This window comes from Drosophila biarmipes, chromosome 2R (assembly GCF_025231255.1).
Source record: "Drosophila biarmipes strain raj3 chromosome 2R, RU_DBia_V1.1, whole genome shotgun sequence".
NCBI lineage: Eukaryota > Metazoa > Arthropoda > Insecta > Diptera > Drosophilidae > Drosophila > Drosophila biarmipes.
This window is the reverse complement of record NC_066615.1, coordinates 2,776,966-2,797,413: the sequence shown is the minus strand read 5'-3', so window position 1 is coordinate 2,797,413 and position 20,448 is coordinate 2,776,966.

Sequence of the window (20,448 nt, the reverse complement as noted above, 5' to 3'; positions counted from 1 at the left end):
TATATACTACTTACAGCGCAGACATTTACTAGAGTACGTCAAAGGTTTTCGATGATGGTAGCAGTTAGTGTAGTTGATTCGTTGACTCGAAGTTGAGCGTTGGAATTTCTCTTGGTGTACCGCAAAATTTTCCAGTAAAGCTTGAGTCTCCTGGTCTAGTTATACCCGTTACTCGTAGCGTAAAAGGGTATACTAGATTCGTCAAAAAGTACGTAAGAGGCAGAAGGAAGCGTTTCCGACCCCATAACGTATGTATATATGTATATTCTTGATCAGGATCACTAGCCGTGTCCGTCTGTCTGTCCGCCCGTATGAACGCTGAGATCTCGGAAACTATAAGAGATAGAACAGTCAGAACTGGCATGCAGATTCCTGGGCTTTTTACGCAGCTCAAGCGGGGTACCACGCCCACTCTAATGCCCACAAGTAGCTATTAAAAGCGGTTGCGGAGGTTTTTTAGGCGGTTTTAAATGTGTTTTGTATGAGTTGTTTTTAATTGCAAGCGTATACTCATCCCAAAATCAGTGTGTTTGGTATTCCACGGAACCCTCCCTTTGTATTGCATTTCAAATATTGTGACCCCTCGTTATCTTCTGAGAATGAGCAGGAGAAAGTGAACGTGCGTACCCACGAACCCGAATCTCACCCCTACCCTCGAGTCCTTGCTCATGACTGCTTGTGCGCGAAGGTGTGAAATTTTAATTTTGTGAGTTTTTTTCAAAATGTGCAGTTTTTATTTTAGAACAGAGAAAATTATACCATTGGAAAGGGCTTGAAAAATGCTTTCCAATGACACCAAATTTTTTTTTTTTTTTTTTTAGTGAGGGGGTATACTATTTACGGCAGCGGAGGTCATCGTCGTTTTTTGCCTTTTTCAGTCGAGTAGTGGGAATATACGGGAGCGGCGGTTTTCGCAGCGGAGGTTTGGTCGCTGCCGAGACTGCCGCTGCGATGACCGCCGCTGCGGTCTTATACTCTAGTTTTTCTTATATGTTATACAATTCCTTTTGAGGAGTGTGTCTAGGAAAAATGAGCTGAAGAATCACTTTAATGATAAAGTTGTATAAGACTTATAGGATCACTTTTTAGGGCTGAGGATATCGAAATTGTTTTTGTCTACGATAAAGTTAGACGGGGGTGTATGGAAAAGTCAGCTAGTGGAATCACTTTAAGGTTTATGTTTTAAATTTCTTATTGGGAACACTTTTTAGGGTTTATATCTAAAGGCCACCCAATAAAATTTATGTGTAGGATAAGAAGTTTAGTTTTAAGAATTTCTTAAAACGGTGCACTGAAGCGGAAAATTGTACCGAATTTCAAATTCTGCCTCCTCCCGTATATTCCCACTACTCGACTGAAAAAGGCAAAAAACGACGATGACCTCCGCTGCCGTAAATAGTATACCCCCTCACTAAAAAAAAAAAAAAAAAAATTTGGTGTCATTGGAAAGCATTTTTCAAGCCCTTTCCAATGGTATAATTTTCTCTGTTCTAAAATAAAAACTGCACATTTTGAAAAAAACTCACAAAATTAAAATTTCACACCTTCGCGCACAAGCAGTCATGAGCAAGGACTCGAGGGTAGGGGTGAGATTCGGGTTCGTGGGTACGCACGTTCACTTTCTCCTGCTCATTCTCAGAAGATAACGAGGGGTCACAATATTTGAAATGCAATACAAAGGGAGGGTTCCGTGGAATACCAAACACACTGATTTTGGGATGAGTATACGCTTGCAATTAAAAACAACTCATACAAAACACATTTAAAACCGCCTAAAAAACCTCCGCAACCGCTTTTAATAGCTACTCTTAGCTTAAGGCTTAGGAAATTCGAATGGCTGCATCGCGACATCTTATGCCAATGCTGGCCCGACTTTAACTGACCATTTATTCATATCTTGCTTACACAGAGATTGCCTTTCCTTAACCTATGTCGAAGTTGCACACCTTCGATATTTACCTACATCCAGACCCCTCCTACACCACGTTCACCCCCGGTAACTTGTTATCAATCCTTGTGTTCGTTTTCCTTCTAATAACCATTCTACTGGGGTATTGGGCTGCTCCTTTTGTTCGAGAACCAATCGGATTGGTTCTAGGAGTACAACATACCTGTATGCACTCCCTGTAGATGTCAACCTGTTAAGTGAACATTCTGGACTATAAAAATGACACCACTCAAATTGCTCAGGATCAGTTCTTCAAATGCCTCAGTACTGCATACCTATGGATCTAACCGTAGAATTTATCGATTCGGAAAACGAGGTTGAGATTGACAACCCGGAATTACCACCCACGCAAGATTCTGATCTCGAAATAATCGAAAACTCGGATCTGGAACTTGTACAGGTTTCCGAAGCAGAAGATTCGGTTGATCGCCTTCTACAAAGCGTATTTCAACCGGCTGCATCGTCGACCCAAAATAGGGACCCAGGATTGGAGTCTCTTGAGTGGAGCCAGTTTCCATTGGGGACTACTACGCAGGCTTTCTTGGAATCCCTTATCACACACGAAGAAGGTGAACATGTATTTCAGTGCGCACAGGAATTTCAATTGGACGACGACCTATCCAGGACAGAAGATGAGGTTTTTCCTAACGACGACCACATCTTTGAAGAACTTATGGGACCTCAACCGCCACCGACTAACCATTATTTAACTTTGCTGGATGATGGAGATGACGACGCATTACTAGATGTTTTATTTGACCTAGATTCTTAACTTTTTAATTATAAATACACCATGCATAAAGAAAAATAAAGTAAAAACTATTTTAAAATTGAGGGCTTATAATTGTTTTTTATTTATTGAACAATTTTTCTTTGCCTTACAAATACTTTTTAGCTCTGCGTTGTGAACCAATAGACGATGCATATTAAAGTCGTATCGCAACCAAATTTTCCGTACTTTAGGACAGAAATAACAATAATAAAAGGAGGATTTAGATTTCTGATAGGCGAAGTTGTGTATTTTTAATGTGTGCCCTTTTAGACCGCTGCGAGTAGTAAAGGATTTTGTTTCTGAACACAACTCGCAATGGTACTTCACCATTTCGATGTTTTTAAAAATAAACTGACTTTTCTATAAAAAATTTATCTTATATAGCATTTGAGGGACAATTCTTACGTTATATATACTATCTTTATTTTAACGCTATTGAAAGATTTATATAAATATAAAAAGAGATAGACATACTGATATGTATTTCTAACTTTATTCTCAAGTATTACATAGTTTGAATAAGTATTTTGGTGCATATAATGAAGACATATTGTTATCTCATTTACTCCACATGAATTGATAGAAGTGTATAGTTTTTGACAAGTATAAAAGACCATGTAATTTCTGGTTAAAGAATTAGTATACAACAGTTAGGTACTAGTGCACGACGAATCCAAACTTACGCTAATCAAAAATGGTATGCATATAAATTAAAAGTAAATACTTTATCACCTAATTTTGTTGAATTTTATAGGACTTCTTAGAGACCTTAAATGACGTGAAGCCTGTGATTGGCTACACAAAAATTGAAAATCTATGTATTGGATTTAAGTATAAGATCACTGGATGTAAGCTGAAAAAGACACCATATGGAACTAAAATAGCTCTATATTTAACTGATAAGGACGATAAAGATGTTTGGATATTTCTACCTAAAAGTTATGTGAACAAATTTTCTACAAAGACACCATTTAGGAAATTAAATGAGAATGGAATAACTCATATGGTATATAAAGGAAAAGATCTGAACAGATTTAGTTGTGCTCAAATTGAATTTTTATCAGTAAATAAGTAAAGTAAATAAGATTCTTCAATAAAAAGAGCTGAGTTTTTAAATCCAACAACAGTCTTAAATCAGTCTCAAAAAGAAATAGTTGTCCTTAAAAATGTACGCTCAACAGATAGAACTATTCTTGATGCAATTTGAAGGCATGCTTTTCGAGCAACACCTACAAAGGATGGAGTTCCTAAAAGCTACTTTGGAGGATTTAGAGGAAAAAGAGTTGATCCATTCGAAGTTTGGATTCCATTATAAACTTTGTCCCTGGAGCGACGATGATGCCTCATCTGGACCAGACACATGTCAGTGTCATATGCTGCCTGCACTGAAAGAGGAAGCCCTTAGTCTAATGATTAAATATTATAAGTTAAACAAACGTATTGCTCCAAAACCATAAATAAAACGATTTAATTTTACCTAAATATATATATGTTTTTATGTTTTTTATTTTTTAAAATGGTTCTTAAACATTTTTATTATTAATTTATCATTAAATGAATAGTCGTTTTTCTTGAATTTTCTTAAAAAAGAATTTAGTGTTTTCTTTTTACTTTTAAAAAGACCGAACAGCATACAATAATGTCCGCAAGTGTTAGAAAAGTATCCCTGCAGTTGTTGCTTATTAAAACAAAATTTATAAGCGTTAGATTTTAAAAATATTAAAAATTCTTTTTTCTGGGGATATTGACCATATGAATCGAAAAATTCTGCTGACCTACGACTTTCAAAATAAAATGCAATCCAATGAGTTCCAGGTTGATCTGAAGTGTCGGTATTTGCAATTATTAGTGCGGGATACTTTAAAATAGTTTTTGGTAACCTATCAGAAGGAAAAACTCCTTTAAAAATAGATTTTGTCTTTGAATGCTTAGAAAGAAAATATTCAATTTGTAAAGTATTCATTTTAAAAGAGCGTACGAATATTTCTATGCTTATCAATATCAATCATTGAATCGTATTCACAGTATACCAAGCAAGTAACTGCTTCAGCAAGTGGTTCCGAAAATCTTCCTTCGATTCTTATAGTACCTTGAGAGATTAAATTTGAACATATAGTTGAATTTGATTGATCAGCAGTTAAGTCAAAGGCTAATATAAAACTGTTTGAATCAAACATTTCCTTGGTAATTTGTAGTCCACGATCGTAATGTTTAATTCCACATGATCTAAAAAGCATATTATAACCTCTTGAGCTCTGAACCTTTTCAGCGTTCGAGTAATCGAACTCCAGAGCCTGGGAAGGAACTTGAACTCCGTTAACCAATAGGTTAAAGCGTTGAATTTTAAAATGTTCAAATTGAAATGGGTCTAAGCCTCGGTTTCCTGAGTATGAGCGGTTCTTAACCATACAAAAGGCCAGAAAATTTGGTATTTGACCAATAACTGCGTTGTCTATCGACAGTGTGTTGTTGCCCGGATATATTGTAAATGATTTGACTTCAACCTTGCTGAATGGGTACAGAGCATTTTTTGTTTGTAAAACATGATGATGAGCCAATAAAATGCTTGGGTTAACTGTTATGTGGTTCATGAAAAGTTGTGCTTCAAGTATCTTTAAATTTGATTCAGTACCAGTTTCCATTAAATAAAACGCTGTTTTTTCAATATTGAAATTGATTCTTAAATCAACATTGTTAACAAGCAGTTTGGTTTGATTGAAAATATCTCCATGAACTTTTCCGAATAACTCAACCTTGTTACTATTTTGAAACATATTTTTAAGGGTTTCATTCGAGTCCGGATAAACATATTTCCCTGCTGTTATTCTTCCAAAATTGGGAAAATAACCTTGGGAGGCCAAGTGACTTTCAGAGGCGTCACTCCCATAGTTTAAAATTGTTTGCAAATACGCTCTATAGTGATAATTATTATCACTTTGCGATACCAGTATATTATTTAAATAAACGGACGAACTTCTAAATATTGAATGTAGAATATTGTTTACAACACCAACAGCATTTCCTTCAATGCTGTTGTTATCATTTTTTTTAAGTTGCACAACAAGTCGTAAATAAACACTGGATAAATCTCGATACGTTTCACCATTTCCCAAGCAAACAAATTCGATTGAAGAGGCACCGTCCAAAGAAGCAATTGGGTTGTATGAGACTTCTTCAGTTCTTAGAATAGAACTTTGCGTGGGGTGTGCCGCAAACAAATCTAATTCACTTTTCATACATTCGATATGCGTACTCATTTTGCTTTAGAAAAAATATCTTTAATATTTAATTTTCTTATTGATTTTTTTTTTTTATGTTGCGTTTGGGTATGTTTACGTGGTCGTTTAGATGTATAATGAAGTCGTTTTTTCTTATTACCTAGCCTTTTATTTCTTTTTCCACTTCCACTTTGAAAACGGGTAATTTTATCAATTGCTTTATTTGAAAGATTTTGTAAAGCAATTTTACTTTGTTCTTGAATTATATTTCTTAAAGGCTTTCTCCCAAATTCATTGATTACAGCCTTACCAGTCTCAGCAGCCTGATTTTTTATAGCAGTTATGCCCGAAAGAAAAAGTGGTTTTATGTAATTAAAAAGACCGCTAAAAAAATTTCCTATTCCTCGTCCTTGTTGCACTATATGCGGAGATATGTAAAGACTTCCGATGTTGCTTAAGCCCCCACCACACTGATTTACATAATAATCCTGATAAGATTTCACCATGATGACTATTTTGGTTCTAAATAAATAACATTTGGGTATGCATTATTTATAGTCCTGACCTTCTTCTTCTTCTAAAGTGAAGAGTAACAAAAATGGGAACAGCTGAAGTTTCAAATGGTACCTTATATCCATTGGAATCAGTAATGAGTATTGAGATTTCATTTGGCGACCATATGTCCAAAGGGTAATATTCAATATTTTTAAATTGAATATTTCTTTCCTTTCCATTATAATGCATTACACGAAGACATCGCGGTCTTTTACTACCTACTGACCTTGGTTTTATTATGTCAGTGTAAATAAAAATCAATCCATTTTCAGGAATATTCGTTTTAACGGATACATTTTTATACCTAAATGTTTCAGCATTTACAAGACTAACAAACTCGGTTTCTTCAACGACATTTTTATCTTGGTTAGGTGTATATTTAATGTAATTATTCAAATATATGTCTGAAATACCGACTTCCCAGTCATCGTTCATGTCTTCTGGAATGTTAACAATGTTTGTAAATGCACACTTTACGTTGTCAGGAAATACATTCATTGAGTCGTTACTTAACAATGTGATAAAAATCTCATTTAAATAACCCATATTTGATATTTATGGAAGTTAATGATACGAAATCCAATTTAATTTATTTTTACCAGTTTGTACTGGATTTTTTGTTCTAACCGATCGCATTAACCTTTCACGTCCTGTTACATATTTAAAATTTTGATAAGGTAAAGTTTCCGTTTTTAATTTTTGTAGTTTTGCTTTGAATTTGCGTTGTCGTTCATTAAGCTTCGCTTTGAGCACTGGTTTCTCTAATCCTATTTTCTTTTTATCTGTTTCACTATCTAAAAAAGAGGTATCACTCACTTTTCGTTTATCTGAAACAACATTTTCTTTTGTATTTGAACTAAAATCCTCATTATCACTTTCAGGTGGTAAATCGGGAAACTCAAATTTTTCCGGACGTGAGTGATCGTACTTTGATGTTGATTTTGATGTGCTGGGTTTTATATCAATCCAATCAGTGGTTTGGGATTCAATTGTTTTGGTTGTAATAGGATTCGCTTTTTGTTCATTTTGAAAATTCCATGATTTATTACGTTTTTTGTTTTGATAGTAACTTAATTCTTGACGAATTTTGATCCATTTATCGAAATCACTTATTTTGTTATTATTTAATATTGGTAAAAATTTTATATTTATTAATTCATTTCCTCTATCATTGTTTATCAATTTCTGATAGCTGTTAGGATGCATTAAAATTACTTTGCTTAAATTATGTTTATTCTTAATCATTTTTTAATAGTTTTCCAAAAATTCCAGAAAGCAATGAAGTTATTAGAATCGGTAGAAATCCCCCTTTTTGAATAAGGACTTTTCTCTTAGAGTTTAATGTACGTTTTGGGCACGAAAGGTAGCGCAATGCATTTTTATACTTTTTTAGAGCATTAAGATGGGATTTAGTAACTTTATGGTTTCCCTGTAATGTGTTCAATACAATCTCTACTATTGTTTTTACCAGGTCACTATTACTATTGCTTATAATTGCCTTACGTAGTCTATTGTCGGCCTTTTTGAGCACATACAATAAATGTTTGTTCGCTTTCAAGCGATTTAGGCTCTTTTTGTAAACCATTTTCATTTGAATAGCACACAGAATATTCTGAATTAAAAATGTCAGATCTAAATCTTAAGAGATCGTTAATGCCCTGAGTGAGATCAATAAGTAAATATCCGTGAGGTTGCTCCGTTACTTCTTTATATATTCTAAATAGCTCCGTGGGGTTTTCTGGGTAAATTTGTCTTGCTAAACATTGAAATTGAAGCTTATCACGAGGATTTTTGAAAGCAACAATGTATTTGGTATTTAGTGAAATATCTCTGGTGTGCGAAGATTTATGAAATATGTTCTGAGTTACCACTATTACTGATAAATTCCTATGGTGTGATCCTTTTGTAAACAGCTCACACACATTTTTATTAAAGGCTCCCATCATCAAGTCATCCAATATTAAAAGAATTGGTTCATTCGTTTCATTTTCAACTGTTTCAGGGACTCCTTTAAAATATTCAATCTTTTCGAAATTGGGCTTGGCACTCTCCTCTGCATAACACCAAATAATTCGATCTATTGAAATATTAAAAAGATCATTCTTTTTGGTGATTAGATTTTCTAAAAAGGTTGTTTTTCCCGATCCTGAGGGTCCACAAATAAGCATTGTAAAAGGATGTATAAATTGTGTAAACATTTTTTATTAAAAAAATTTTTTTATTCGGAATGAATTTTAATATATTATATTATTACTAATTGCTTATATAATGTTTTTAAGTTATATTAGGTTTTATTAATATTCACTTGATCGCGTTTCTTGGAGCAGTTCTTCTCGAAATGAGTATCAGATCCGCAATAATTACAATAAATAAGTTGCGTGTATCCATTTTTACGGGGATCATTTCCAAAAAATCTCTTAAAAGAATCCATAATAAGAGACAACCTGATAGGACCATGAATTTCTTTTTACTAAATTTTAAACACATGTGTCACCATTACTATATATTTCATAATTGGTGTTTTCTAAGAATACAAACAGCTTAAATAAATTATTTAATGAACATCGAAGTGGAAGTTTTTTCTTGTGTATTCTACAATTCGTAAAAAAATTGGGTAGTTGAGTTAAACTTCTTCCGATATCTATATCGATAATGTTTGTTGATAAATACTTGATTAAAAAATTCTTTTTAATTTCACCACGAACAAGAACTGTGTGATACTTATTGAGTGGTGTGAGTATTTCTTCAAGACTTGTGTATGGAATATCTCCAGCTGACCAATCCAATCCGTTTATGTTCTGCTGGTTAAGGTGCTGCTGCTTAAGAGCTCCATTATCCAATTCTTTTATGTTATATGGCGGTTTGAAATGGAAAAAATTAGGTATAACAGTTCCAGCAGGCATAAACGCCAGCTCCTTAACGAAAACTTGTTTGTTGTTACCAAGTACATATTGAAAATCTACTATAATGCTTGAATTACGATCGACTGTGTTCATCATTGGTTGAGATTTTTTAATCAACTGAGGGTGTGCTTGCTAGGGCTTTCTCCTTTATATACCGGTAAGACTAGAACATATTTACAGTTTATTTGAAGTAGTCTTACCTGATGGACATGTGTGTAACTAAAAGAAATAAAACTTCTCGAAAGAAACAGGACCACGAAGTCATTTTTGGATTCGAGTATTATGTTGTTCATAACTTAAAATTGAAATGTGGTCTGTCAACTACTCGAAAATTTTTGCCGATGGTTTGGATGCAGCAAAGTAAAAATAATTTCATTGGATTTGACAAAGACGAATGGATGCAACTTCTTACGTATAAGGAATTTATTCAGTTGAAGCTGGACCAGTATGACTTCTTGATGCCTGATACAATTATTGATCATCCGTGCTTGCACTCCATAAAATGTAACTTTAGATTTAGGAAATCAGATAATCAGTACGTTTTTGTGATTAATCAGTATGGTAACAAAATTGAGTTTGATTCTGAGTCCTGGAGATCATTACTAAGATTAGGCATATTTTTTACTACATTTTTATGTTGGAACTCCATATTAAGACAGCAAGTAATATATCTTTACAATAATCATATTATTCCTAAGTGTGTATCTTTACAAAAATTTGATATTCAACTATCTGATTTAGAAGGTACCTATGATAAGGATGTGCAAATAGATTTAACACGATTATGTTTTGAAATATCAAAAAAGATGCGTTCAGAAATAAAAAGGGATGTTCTTGTATATAAGCAAGCATTATTGACTAAGCAACCATCGTCATCAAATAAAAAATAATACTAATAAATCAACACCTTAAGATGAGCAAACAACAAGTTGTCGATGAAATTCATAAGGCAGCGAGAAAAAACTTCATACGGCGAAAGTTCGTTCAAAAAGGGATAAATGACACATGGCAAATTGATTTAGTTGAAATGATACCATTTTCGAAAGAAAATAAGGGTTTTAGATATTTACTGACCGTTATTGACACGTTCTCAAAGTATGCATACGCCGAAGCAGTTAAGTCAAAGTCTGCCCTGGATGTAGCAGAGGCAATGAAATCTGTTTTTAAAAAGAGTAAAAGTACACCCAAGAATATTCAGTCAGATCAAGGGAAAGAATTTTTTAATTCCACTTTTAGGAAATTAATGGATAAATTTGGTATAAATCATTATCATACTTATACGCATCTCAAGGCTTCTATATGTGAACGCTTTAATAGAACATTAAAAAATCGTATGTGGAAAATGTTTAGTATGCAGGGTAAATATAAGTGGATCCATAACATCAATTATCTCGTAAATCAATACAATAATTCATATCACCGAACAATTAAAATGAAGCCTATAGATGTCTGCACGAAAAATGAAGAGTTTATTTTAAAATCGGTATATAATATACCAAAAATATTTCCAAAACATAAATTTTTAGTAGGTGATTTTGTTAGAATAAGTAAATACAAGGGAGCATTTATGAAGGGATACGAACCTAATTGGACCACAGAAGTTTTTAAAGTTTTAAAAGTCAAGTCTACATACCCCGTAACATATGAAATACAAGATTATATGGGTACCCCTATTAATGGGTCATTTTATGAAGAGGAACTTCAAAAAGTGAAAGACAAAAATGCTTTCCTAGTAGAGAAAATACTAAAAAGGAAAAATAATCAAGTGCTTGTAAAATGGAGCGGTTTCGATTCCAGCCACAACTCATGGATATCTGTAAATGACCTGCTAAAGTAATAAAACGCAACAATAACAAGTTTAATTTTTTATCTATTTATTTACAAATTTTTATTCTTATAATATAAACATTTACTTAATAACGGGTTTAATTTTGACTACTTAATATATGTTCAATATTATAATGACCATGAGCCAATGTATTACAATTATCTGGTAAAATATATCTCTTATCATCCTTATAATTAAGACTTATTTTATTCATAATTTCAGTATAGAGGATGTGCGACCTACTTCGAATAACTCGCTGGGATCCATAAAATGTTTTTTTATATTTTATACATTCTATATAATCTTCATGATTCAGTTTTTTAATAACCGATTTCTTAACTCCTTTAATTTTTTTTATACATTCGTTTTCGTTTCCTTCCTTATCAACTAAACAAGAGTATGCCTTAGCCTTCAGTCCAGCAAAAGAAGTCATAACCCTACCTGCATGTTCATCCTTCATTTTGCCAGGTTCCCTATTATTAGCTTTAACTATATTAAATTGGTTTTCTAGTTTATAATTTGAGGTATCAAATCGTTCAGGATTTTCTTTTATAGTTTCGTAAAAGTCTTCCTCTGAAGATAAAATAAATGAATCTGTATCCATATAAATTATTTTCGAAGAAGGACTTTTTAAGTAATAGAAAATTATAATAAAATTCATACATTAACCATTTAGATAATTCTAAAACAGCAACTCCTATGTATATTGGCTTATCATACATAATTTTTGATGGTGTTGATTCAATCGCTGCAAGATCTGTCCCAAATATCTCAACGCTATGGAAGTCATGTCTAGCTATGCGTTGCCTGAAGCCTGGCGAATTTTGTCTTGATTTATAATGTTTTACTAATACTATATTTCTACGCTTGGCCACATTTTCCATTGTTTTGCCGTATACTGCATTATTCATTAACTTAAAAAAATTTTTTTCAAAATCATTTTCGGCTAGTTTTCTTTGATCAGTGTTTAAATCAATATAGGGCTTTAACCAGCATGATTGTGTAAAAGACAAAACCCTATGTATTTTTTTTACAATTAAACCATGCTGTATACAAAGTTGAAGCTGTTTTAAGTGGATAATGTATTCGCTTTTATTCGATAAATCAGCTATAAGTTTTTGCTGCTTACCTCCTGGAGGAACTTTGTTTTCTGGACAGAAAGGCAAGTAGTTATGCGAGTCATGCCGATCAGTAGGATATTCTAAATCCACTTCTAATATATATCCTACATTTCCATCAGCAGAAATATTTTTGAAATCGAAAGATTCTAATTGATCATTACTTAAAAATTTAAATCCTGAAAGCGGTAAGGGTTGACTCATTGCCCAACCATATAAATTATTTGCATCAATATAGCTGAGGTAGTTATTTGGTTTACTTGAATCGAAGTTAGTTATATATTTATTATTAGCTATAGAAATTCTTTGGGTACATTGAGTTAACCCACCCCTTATCGCTCTTTTTAAAAAGTTGTACATGTCTCCGTCACTAATAAGTTCTAAATTTACATTAGTATACTTGAGCATAGCATCCCAAGATATTGACGGAGCTGTAACATAGTTAATAGGGTCAAGCTTATAAATTTTCTGACAAATTTTTCTAAAATTTTCGAAAACATCGGTCAAAATTAAAACATCACTTTCTAAATAAAGTTTTATATAATCTCTTATAGTATTACAGTTAAAAGTTTTCCAAACCTTTTGTGCAAAATTGTAATCATCTATACTACAATTTTCTTCGCTGAGAGAATTGTAAAAACTATCAATGTCAGGAAGCTGGGTATCCTCAAATTTTTCAAAACTATCTAAATAGTCGTAAGGGAAGACACCCTTCCTACGCATTTGCTTAAATTTTTCTCCCTGAAATTTAGTACTTAGAATTTTAAAATCTTTGTCCTCCATGTAGCTTGATAGTTTTTCTAAACTAGAATTTAAAAATCTAATCGAATCGATATATCTTATTTTATATCTATTTGATGCATTTATTTTAATTGTCTGCGTTAGCGCTATATAAAGCTCTTTATTACAGGGTATAGGGCTTAAGTCTCCTTCTAATTCAGTAATGAATAAATGTATGTCATATTTAGATAAGTTATGAAATACTACAGGAAAGAAGGGATCACTTAATTTGTACTTTGGCTTACAATTTTTATGAATGGGACCCATGTATTTTCCAGAAAATTGATCAAAATATTTGTCCAGATCGTCAGCGTTTATTTCCTTTTCACAGGCACAGCAATTTCCTTCCTGTTCATGGATTGTGCTAGCAATCGGGTTTTTGGGGGTCGACCAGTACATGTAAAACAAGCTCGAAGTTTTTTCCTTTAGTGATTTGCAGAATTTTTGTATGCAGTCAGCGCCTATAAAATTATACAAAATTTGAATTAGTTTTTAAAATACTAAGAAATTAATTATTTATTGTTTTTACATACCTTCATATGTCCACAATTCATTAAGATCCGGATTATATTTATGTGCTATATAAAATGATACGGCACATGCAGTATGCTTCTGCACTTTTGTTGTTGACGATGTTGAAGACGAATTTAGGCATGTTCTATAGTTTTCAAGAACAGCCTCAATATCGGCATATATCACCACCGGAGGAGATAATTTTTTATGAAAGCCCTTGAATGAAGTTGTAGTGTTTGGTTCAGGGTAAAACGAGGCCACTTTTCCGCATTCAAGTTTGTTGTGGGTAGTATTGTTAACTGTGAAAAACTGTAGACAGTTATCACAAAAATATCCTCCTGATTTTGCCTTGGAATGCTGTGAGTAGCATAATCTTTTTACACTTGTAATGTAAGCGTAATGCATACTGTCCTGGTTTACGTTATTTATTCCCAATATATTGATGTGGTTGGTTTGAATACATTTGGTTCTAAACGTTGGGCCGATAATTTTATCACCATCAGCGTCGATCTCATAAACATTTATACTGAAGTCTTTATTATTTTTCTCGAAATGGATAATCCCTTTATTCGTTATTGGAAACTCGATTCCTGAAAAATCCAATCTTATTCCGTCATATACAATTATTTCATTATTAATATTAATGTGGTAAGTTGTGGGCTTTGTCATTTTCTCTCGTGAATACTTTTTTTGCTTTGCTGTTATAAAGGTAGCACTCTCATGAGTTTTGTTAGCTATGAATGCCAGTATGCACCATTTGAAACAAAATACGTCAGTATTCTGTACGTTTATAAGTGCATTTCGGGCTCTTATATTCTTCGGGGCCTGAATGTATCCGCTAGCAGGAATGTTTTCTAGCTTTATTATAGTAATTTCAAAATAATTGAAATTTTTTATTGCCCAACCAGAGTCTTTTTCTTGAAACTCACTGCTCGATGCTAGTAAGCTATCTACTGCCTTATTAAGTTCATCGATAATGCTTTCATTTTGGTATACAGATTTATAAGATGTCCCAAAATGTTTTGTTGTTTCAACAGTAACTCCTTCGTCTGTTTGTTTAATATAGGTACCATAAACTCTTAGGTTGAATTTAATGGCTCTATATTCTATCATGCAATGCTTTATAATTTCAATTATATTTTTTTGGCAAAGCTGATAAAAATCTTTTAAATCAATAGTGTTTTGGACTGTACTATTGATTCGATATGATTTAACAGGAAAAACAGTTTGAGAGTTAAGAAGAATTATGTTTTCATTATTTTTTACTTCTCTGGCTGATGCATTTTTATGCTTATCGGTCAATATATGTTGACGTTCCCTTGATGCAAGATATTTATCACCACAAGTAGGACATAAAAGTTCTAATTTTAAATCATTTGTATTTTCGCTAATCTTAGCTTTTTTTCCTTGTTTGAGTACTTCCTTACCCTCATCCATTCTCATCCGTTTGAGAGCATTTGATGATGTTGTGGGATGATCGTCCAAATTATTTTGCCTTCTGTTTTGGGGTTGCCGTTTTTCAGCATTCATTAAAACATTGAAGGCATTTATAGGTCCATTACAATTTTGATAGTGCTCGTCAAATTCATAATTATGAACTAAGGTAGAGCATAAGTCACACCTTATTTTTGATTTACACATTAAAACCTCGAAGGCATTCCGAGGCTTTGAGCACTGAGCATAATGAGTTTCAAACTCACTCATCTCCACATTTTTGGTGCACAAATCACAAGCAACGAATGACTCCATTTTTAGGGTTTTGGTTTTAATATTTTTATTCAAAAAATATATTGTTATATGTTGTAATGTTGTTAACAATTTTCACCCACTCGTTTAAAAGGTAAAAAGCACGATTAGAATTGTTAGGCGCGATTGCAAGGACCGATGTGGATCTAATTATTTTAGAATACAGTACTGAGGCATTTGAAGAACTGATCCTGAGCAATTTGAGTGGTGTCATTTTTATAGTCCAGAATGTTCACTTAACAGGTTGACATCTACAGGGAGTGCATACAGGTATGTTGTACTCCTAGAACCAATCCGATTGGTTCTCGAACAAAAGGAGCAGCCCAATACCCCAGTAGAATGGTTATTAGAAGGAAAACGAACACAAGGATTGATAACAAGTTACCGGGGGTGAACGTGGTGTAGGAGGGGTCTGGATGTAGGTAAATATCGAAGGTGTGCAACTTCGACATAGGTTAAGGAAAGGCAATCTCTGTGTAAGCAAGATATGAATAAATGGTCAGTTAAAGTCGGGCCAGCATTGGCATAAGATGTCGCGATGCAGCCATTCGAATTTCCTAAGCCTTAAGCTAAGAGTAGCTATTAAAAGCGGTTGCGGAGGTTTTTTAGGCGGTTTTAAATGTGTTTTGTATGAGTTGTTTTTAATTGCAAGCGTATACTCATCCCAAAATCAGTGTGTTTGGTATTCCACGGAACCCTCCCTTTGTATTGCATTTCAAATATTGTGACCCCTCGTTATCTTCTGAGAATGAGCAGGAGAAAGTGAACGTGCGTACCCACGAACCCGAATCTCACCCCTACCCTCGAGTCCTTGCTCATGACTGCTTGTGCGCGAAGGTGTGAAATTTTAATTTTGTGAGTTTTTTTCAAAATGTGCAGTTTTTATTTTAGAACAGAGAAAATTATACCATTGGAAAGGGCTTGAAAAATGCTTTCCAATGACACCAAATTTTTTTTTTTTTTTTTTTAGTGAGGGGGTATACTATTTACGGCAGCGGAGGTCATCGTCGTTTTTTGCCTTTTTCAGTCGAGTAGTGGGAATATACGGGAGGAGGCAGAATTTGAAATTCGGTACAATTTTCCGCTTCAGTGCACCGTTTTAAGAAATTCTTAAAACTAAACTTCTTATCCTACACATAAATTTTATTGGGTGGCCTTTAGATATAAACCCTAAAAAGTGTTCCCAATAAGAAATTTAAAACATAAACCTTAAAGTGATTCCACTAGCTGACTTTTCCATACACCCCCGTCTAACTTTATCGTAGACAAAAACAATTTCGATATCCTCAGCCCTAAAAAGTGATCCTATAAGTCTTATACAACTTTATCATTAAAGTGATTCTTCAGCTCATTTTTCCTAGACACACTCCTCAAAAGGAATTGTATAACATATAAGAAAAACTAGAGTATAAGACCGCAGCGGCGGTCATCGCAGCGGCAGTCTCGGCAGCGACCAAACCTCCGCTGCGAAAACCGCCGCTCCCGTATATTCCCACTACTCGACTGAAAAAGGCAAAAAACGACGATGACCTCCGCTGCCGTAAATAGTATACCCCCTCACTAAAAAAAAAAAAAAAAAAATTTGGTGTCATTGGAAAGCATTTTTCAAGCCCTTTCCAATGGTATAATTTTCTCTGTTCTAAAATAAAAACTGCACATTTTGAAAAAAACTCACAAAATTAAAATTTCACACCTTCGCGCACAAGCAGTCATGAGCAAGGACTCGAGGGTAGGGGTGAGATTCGGGTTCGTGGGTACGCACGTTCACTTTCTCCTGCTCATTCTCAGAAGATAACGAGGGGTCACAATATTTGAAATGCAATACAAAGGGAGGGTTCCGTGGAATACCAAACACACTGATTTTGGGATGAGTATACGCTTGCAATTAAAAACAACTCATACAAAACACATTTAAAACCGCCTAAAAAACCTCCGCAACCGCTTTTAATAGCTACTCCCACAATTTGCGAAAATCTGTAGCGATCACAGTTTTTAAGATAGAAAAAAAATTGACACTGAAATGTATTTGTAATATCAATACCTACCGTAAGAAAGTATGTAACAGGTAAAAGGAAGCGTTTCCGACCCCGTGAAGTATATATATTCTTGATCAGGATCACTAGCCGAGTCGATCTAGCCATGTCCGTCTGCCCGTACGTCCGTATAAACGGTGAGATCTCGGAAACTAAAGGAGCTATTCATACTTGGCATGCAGATTTCTAGGCTTCCTACGCAGCGCAAGTTCAAGATATCACTTTGCTGCTTATATATCTCAATTTCCCTTTCGCTCCCTTAAGTTGAGTAACGAGTACCTGATAGTCGAGGCACTCTACTATAACGTTCTTCCTTGTTTTTATATATATATATATTCGTTTTGGGAACTGTTAGGAACTCACATGACCCAGGATTACAAACATGTACTTCTTCAAGGTAAAATTGCTTTATTCAGCTTTCTAAAAATTAGCGATTTTTTTTAAATTTTAATCTCTGCCTAAAAAATATTCTAAAAAAACACCTCTTAGCATCAACATACAAAACTTTTGATACCGATTTCTGTAACGAATAATGCACGTAAATACACGTTCTTTAATATTCTCATTTGCATAAAAAAGGCTATTTAGAGCTGTTTTCCCGCCAAACTAAAGCGATTTCCCAAATGTGATTGAACTAAGGTTGTATTATGTTTAACATCACCTAAAATTGTTAAGATCCCGAAACAAAGTTTTTTTAAACACCCAAACATCTTGGGTGTACATTTTGAACGGAACATCGGATTTTAACAAGTAAATTGGTTTTCGACAAGTGTTTTAAGTAACAAGTATGCAACAGGTAAAATAAAGTATTTGTATTTTTGACCAGGACCCCTAGCCGAGTCGATCTGAATGTCCGTCTGACTGTTTATTAAAGCTTCTTGAGTAGCGCCAATTTGTGCTGGGTGTGATAAGTGCTAAGTGTGATAATGAAAAAACAGATATGCTGATAGCATACAAGTTAAATTTGTAATTGTATGTAAAAAAATATAACATTTTTCTTTTTTATCTTTGGCGTTAAACCTTTATTTAAATACAAATAATACAAAAAATATTTATTTTTTTCGAATTATAAACCGTTTGCGGTCTTCCTCAAAAAAGGACTGAAGATCCAATCTTAAATCTAATCCAAGGAACATCGGCCAGAAGCTTTTCTGGAGCTTCAAGAAGGTTATTTTTGTTTAAAATAAAAGCTCATGATGAAAATGTCGCATTCTATTGTGAAGTTCAATTATGCTGACCAATGCTGTTTATTTGGGGCTTGGAATGGGGAACGCGCAATTGATTGGGTTTCGAACGGAAGCTGATGTTTACTTTAAATTTGATTTGTTTTTTTCGGTTGGGGAACCAAGAGCGGACCTCAAAGCCAAAGACATAGGCAAGGGTAAAGACAAAGGCAAAGGCAAATGCGAAGATCGCTGAGATTGAAATAGGAAAATTGTTTATAAATGCCATAAGAGGTCTGGTTTCACGGGTTGGATAACTTACATATATTCATCCCCCCGCACAGTTTTATCAGAGTTATGGGTATCTATTATCATTACCATATAGACGTCCGATCCGGCTGTTTCAACTTATACACTACCGGCAAAAGAAACAAGACTTTTAGGAAGGTTTCATCTTAATGGCTTTAATATAGTTTGCGTAAACGGAAAGGCTGACAGTCGGGCGAACATTGTTAAGTTAACTCGGCTAGTGATCCTGATTAAAAATATATATATATACACCTAAAAAAAATCCTATCAATACGCCGTTATTTAGTGATCAATGTCAATGTAATACTATTGAGTGTCAAAAATCTCTGATGCGAAGATCATCTATTTGACACTATTTGTTTCATTTTGATACGTATGGCATTTTTTAGTTAGAATATGTGGTCACATTGTCACTATTTCGGAGTAATTTTATACTCATTCGGGGTATATAAAGGCCAGGAGGTCATATGTTAAAAAACACCAAAGATATAATTTTAAAAAAATTTTTCCCAGATGATTTCTATGGAAGCTATAATAGTTGTGCGATCCGTCTGGTTCCGACTTATGTACTACCTCCAATAGAAAGAAGACTTTTGGGAAAGTATCAGCCCGATAGCTTTAAAGACGATACTGAGAGACTAGTTTGCGAAGAAACGGACGGACATGGCTAGATCGACTGGCCTAGTGACGCTGATCAAGAAAATATATACTTTATGGGGTCGGAAACGTCTCCTTCACTGCTTTAAAAACTTCTGACCGAAATCATTATACCCTCTGCAAGGGTATACAAATGGAAAGGAAACTTTTTCGAAGTCACTTTGGATTTCACTTATACTCTTTTGTTGTATGGTCTCTCTCTTTCAAATGAAACGTCCCAAGTACTATCACTTCAAAAATGCTGGCTTTTCCAACGAGTTGCACCAGTAAAATTCGTTGTAAGTGAAACTTCCAATTGAAATTACTTCGGAAATTCTAGATTTCTAAAGAGTTTCACTTGTGAAATCTTTTGGAAGCAAAACGTCCCAAGTGAAATCACTTTGCAAATTCTTTTTTTTTCAACGAGTTTTCACTTGTGAAATCCCTTGCAAGTAAAACGTCGCAAATGAAATCACTTCGGAAATTCTTAATTTTCTTTAACTAGTTTTCACCTTTCCAAATATTGAATTTAAAATACATACATAATTTATTTACATTTTACTTCATTTTATTTAAATTGTATTATTTAAGTTTTCTGTGGAATAGGAATTATTGTTCGTAAATCTATCTTGTTGTTTTGTTAATTTGTTTTTAAGGTTTTTCGTTGCTTTTCCTGAACATTTGTCGGGGTACTCGGAATCCCGGGTTCTTTCCCGATCGCTTTTGTAATTTTCTTTGCCTACAAATATAAAAAGAAAGATATAAGAAAAAAGATAAAACAGGAAAGAAAGTTAGTAAGTTGTTGTCAATGATTTAAAAAAAAATTATTTCATTTTTCCTCTGACCGTTTCCTTTACGGCTATATGTTAGTGACGTTTTTAATTAATTTAATTCGAAAGTCCTAACAAGAAAGGATGTTAACTTCG